Source organism: Augochlora pura, chromosome 6 (assembly GCF_028453695.1).
Source record: "Augochlora pura isolate Apur16 chromosome 6, APUR_v2.2.1, whole genome shotgun sequence".
In the NCBI taxonomy this organism is placed as follows: Eukaryota; Metazoa; Arthropoda; class Insecta; order Hymenoptera; family Halictidae; genus Augochlora; species Augochlora pura.
In genome coordinates, this window is record NC_135777.1 from 6,199,669 (window position 1) to 6,204,941 (window position 5,273).

Consider the following 5,273-nt stretch of genomic DNA (forward strand, 5'->3'; position numbering starts at 1 on the left):
GGGATACTTCTTTTGCTGAATTTAACGTTGATTTAGTATTTTGTTGTGAATTTGATAGAGGCAGATTTAATGTAAATTTGTTGTAAATTTGATAGAAGCAAATTTAATGTAAATTTGTTGTAAATTTGATAGAAGCAAATTTAATAGAAGCAAATTTAATATAAATTTGTTGTGAATTTCATAGCGGCAAATTTAATATAAATTTGTTGTAAATTCAATAAAAGCGAATTTAATATAGCAGTAATTCTTTGATCGAATTGCAAGCTTTCGATGCCGCAAAGTCGCTACAAGAGTAGAAAGGGTTGATTACTGGACACCCCTATGGCTTCAAATCTTGACGATTAATTATTTTGCTGTGTTTTAGAAAAATCTGTTCGTTGACAACCACGATGATCGCCATTTAACGCTTTCAATATTAATAATCGCCTTTTAATGCATTGAATATTAATAATTGTATGCGATTGTTTCAAAATTAGGATTTAGAAGGAATATTCTTAGTCTGGCTTCAAATAGACCCGGTGTCTTCTCCGAGGACTTTGAAGGTAGTCTCGTCGCATTCGGTAGCAAAGGACACGTGACACGATTTCACTCAACTGTAAATCACCTTGTAATTTACGATGATTAGTGTCGAAATTGGGGGCGGAAATTCACCGAAATGAAATTCCACTATTCTCAAATAAGAAACGCGATTAATTAATTATTAAATCGCTGACCAAACTATTCTAACCACCTACTGTAACCCAATTTATTACTATTGTTATTATTATTATTACTACTGTTACTATTATTACAATTATTACAACTGATTATACATTATTATAATCACAATTATTACAACTGATTATATATTATTATAATCACAATTATTACAACTGATTATACATTATTATAATCACAATTATTACAACTGATTATACATTATTATAATCACAATTATTATACCTGATTATACATTATTGTAATCACAATTATTACAACTGATTATACATTATTATAATCACAATTATTACAACTGATTATAAATTATTATAATCACAATTATTATACCTGATTATACATTATTGTAATCACAATTATTACAACTGATTATACGTTATTATAATCACAATTATTACAACTGATTATACATTATTATAATCACGATTATTACAACTGATTATACGTTATTATAATCACAATTATTACAACTGATTATACATTATTATAATCACGATTATTACAACTGATTATACATTATTATAATCACGATTATTACAACTGATTATACATTATTATAATCACAATTATTATACCTGATTATACATTATTATAATCACAATTACTATACCTGATTATACATTATTATGATCACAATTATTACAACTGATTATAAATTATTATAATCACAATTATTACAACTGACATTATTATCACGATTATGGAATCGTTGCCCAGAATTGTTTAATACAACGATAACGCGCCCGTTGTCCCCGCTCGGCGGACATCTTGTTCGTATATAACAGATTCGGGCCGGCCGGCGAATAAATAATCTTCGGCCGGTGAAAATCGCGCGTGATCGGTAATCGTGACAAACGAGTCGGTCGCAGAGAATTTTCGCGGGCGCCGCCGCCGCCAACGGAAAACGCGCGGCCGACCGTTAACCGCGTTATCGATTAACTAATGCGCGTATCTCGCCGCTGCACGATGATTTATTAATCCGACACCAGCGGCCCGATAAACGGCTTCCGTCGAAAGCCATTTTCCGCGTCAACCTAACAAACTCCGGCGGACGACGATCGCGATCGGCTCGGTCCAGACGAGGGTGTCTTGAGACTCGAGAAGCGAGTTCGAGAGAATCGTCGCGATCGATAATCGACGACGTTTGCGGCGACGATGCACCAGTGATCGACGTCTTTTTAAAATGGCGGAGACATTGTTTAATATATATAGACGCACTAATTGTTCTACGAATAATGTCGTTCTTCAAGTAAAATTGTTTTTTAAATGGAATTATTCTTGGAGTAAAATTTTTTTTCAAATGGAATTATTCTTGGAGTAAAATTGTTATTCGAATACAATTATTCTCGAAGTAAAATTACTCTAGAAATAAAGTCGTTCTTAGAATAATATTATCCTTGAAACGAACATTTTTCTGAGAATAATATTGATCTTGAGAAGAAAATTCTTCTGAGAATAATATTAATCTTGGAATCAAATATTCTCGAAAAAAATTACTCTTGCAACAAAATCGTTTTTCGAACAAAATTCTGCTGCAAATAAAACTCTACTTCAAATAAAATTCCGCTTCGAATAAAATTGCAATTCGCGTCGAATCATCGAGCAACGCAATAAATCTCCTCGTAACTAAAACCTAATTGTTCCGTTCGCTGAAATCGTCATTTGCGAACGAAATCTGGAGCACGTGTAAATCAATTAATTCGTTGCAGGACGAAAGTTTCGACGCCGCGTCGACAGAGACCTTGATTCCTCGCAGCGGCCGCGCGGGCAGAATGAAACGTTAATTTCGAGCGAAGCGATCGCACGAGCACACACGGGTCGTCGTGACGCGTTAACCGTCCGGTGTGCATCGGGCCTCGAGGATGCACCCTCTCGCGCACAAGTGGTTTCTCGCGGCCCCTGCCGTGTGTCCGGCGCTGGGGCGAGAGCAGCGCGCGCGACACACAGGGTGCACCGTCTGCGTAAATAGACGTCGACGCGGCCCGTCGCGGACGCGGAGACCGAGCGGCTGCTGCCACCGGTTGCCACTTTGTGGGCAGAGCGTGTGCCGCGATTGGCGCACGCGTGCGACCCGAGCCCGCGGACCGTTCCCGTTCCCGTTCGATTCGACAGCGACGACGGGTCGAGTTCCGTCGAATCGATTTCCGGCGCGTCGATTTCTATCGCGTTGAGTTCTCTGTCGCGTCGATTTATATCGCGTTGAATTCTGTTCCGTTCATTTATATAGCGTTGAATTCTGTTCCGTTCATTTCTATAGCGTTGAATTCTGTTCCGTTCATTTCTATAGCGTTGAATTACGTCGAGTTGAGTTCTGTCGCGTTGAGTTACATAGCGTTTAATTACGTCGCGTTAAGTTCTGTCGTGTTGAATTATGTCGCGCTGAGTTCCATCGTTTCGAATTGCGTCACTTTAATTTCGATTGCGTTAAGTTCCGTCGCTTTGATTTCTAACGCGTTGAGTTGTCCCGCGTTGACATCTGTTGCGTTGAGTTCTGTTGCGTTAAGTTCTGTTGCGTTAAGTTCTGTTGCGTTGAGTTCTGTCGCGTCGATTTCTATTGCGTTGAATTACGTCGCGTTGAGTACTGCCGCGTTGAATTACGTCGCGTTGAGTACTGCCGCGTTGAATTACGTTGCGTTGAGTTCTGTTACGTTGATTTCTACCACGTTGATTTCCCTAGTTTTGAATTACATCGCTTTGATTTCTATTGCATAGAATTCTGTCGCGTTGAGTTCTATCGCGTTGTGTTCTGTCGTTTTGAATTATGTCGCGTTGAATTCTATCGTGTTGAGTTACATAGCGTTGAGTTCCATCGTTTTGAATTACGTCGCTTTGATTTCTATTGCATAGAATTCTGTCGCGTTGATTTCTGTTGCTTTGATTTTTATCGCGTTGAGTTCTGTCGTGTTGAATTATGTCGCGTTGAGTTCCATCGTTTCGAATTGCGTCGCTTTGATTTCGATTGAGTTGTGTTCCGTCGCGTTGAAGTACGTCGCGTTAAATTCCGTTGCGTTGATTTCTATCGCGTCGAGTTGCATCGCCTTGATTTCCATCGTATCGAGTTTCATCGTTCTGAATTCCGTCGTTTTGATTTTTATCGCGTTGAGTTCTGCCGCGTTGACATCTGTTGCGTTGAGTTCTGTCGCGTCGATTTCTATTGCGTTGAATTACGTCGCGTTGAGTACTGTCGCGTTGAATTACGTCGCGTTGAGCTCTGTTACGTTGACTTCTATCGCGTTGATTTCCAGAGCGTCGAGTTCCAGCGCGTTGAGTTCTGTTGCATTTAATTACGTCGCGTTGATTTCTATCGCGTTGACTCCCATCGCTTTGATTTCTATAGCGACAACTCCTACTTTCTTGATTCCTACCTCTCTTTGATTCCTACCGCATTAACTTACGTCGCATTAACTCCCATCGCCTTCGTTCTCGTCGCATTGATTTCCAGCGCCGTGAAATTCCATCGCGTCGAGAGTTCCATCCCGACGAATTCCGTCACATTCATGTTCCCGTCGCGTTAATTTCCATCGCGTTGATTTATATCGCCGCCGATTTTCCAACCGCGTCGCCGATTTTCCAACCGCGTCGCCGTCTTCCGTGTGTCGCGCGCCTCGCGTTCTATTCGGACTCTCCGACTCGACTTCTCTCGGTCGAATCGAGTTCCGTCGACTCGCCTCGGCTCGAGTCGCAACTCGCAGTTCGGAGTCTCTCTCCCGAGTCGCTTTATAGACACCGCGCGCGCGAGAGAGAGGAAGATCGGGCTCTCCCTCGCAGCCCTCGTAGAGCTCGCCTCCGCGCTCGCGCTCCCGCCGCCAAAGTGGGGGTAGAGCTCTCTCCGCGGGCTACCCTCGAGGAGGATATCAAACTCAGTCGCGAAGCGTAGCTCGTCGCGCGTGTCCGTTCGTCGTGTGTCCCGCTTGTCAACGATCCCCGCGATTCCCAGCACCTCGTGATTCGCGAGCATACGGAGAACGCGCTTCGCTGATCTTGATCGACGGATCTGTTGTTGGACGTGCTTCGGCTATCGCTGTCGATCTTCGAGGATCTTCGACGATATACGACGATATTTCTCGACGATATTTGACGATATTTCTCGACGATCTTCAACCATACTGCCCGACGATTGTGGACGATACATCTCGGTGATCCTGGACGATATTCGTCGACGTTCACGTCTAATACTCGTCGAGTCGACGACACGCTCGTCGCTCGCGCGGCGTCGCATCGGATCGATCTCTCGTGGGCCAGTGACTTGTTGAACGCGACGATTCGCGCGACGATGAGGTGAGCACGTCCCGGGCAACGTTCGCTGGTACCCAGACTGGATACCCGGAGGTACCCTAAGCGAAGGATTCCCGGAGCAACGAGAGCACAAGGACAAGCGAAGCAGCTCGAATAATGCATCGGTAAGTCGGTCGATTAGCTCGTCGCCTGCTAGAAGAAATCCCGGCGGGCCAACACCCGTGCGAAACCGAAATTGCTACGGCCCTGACGTCACACCGTCCGCACGTCAGACGCCGGCCGCGCGCGCGGGATTGATTCGTCGTCCGCTGGCGTGGTGC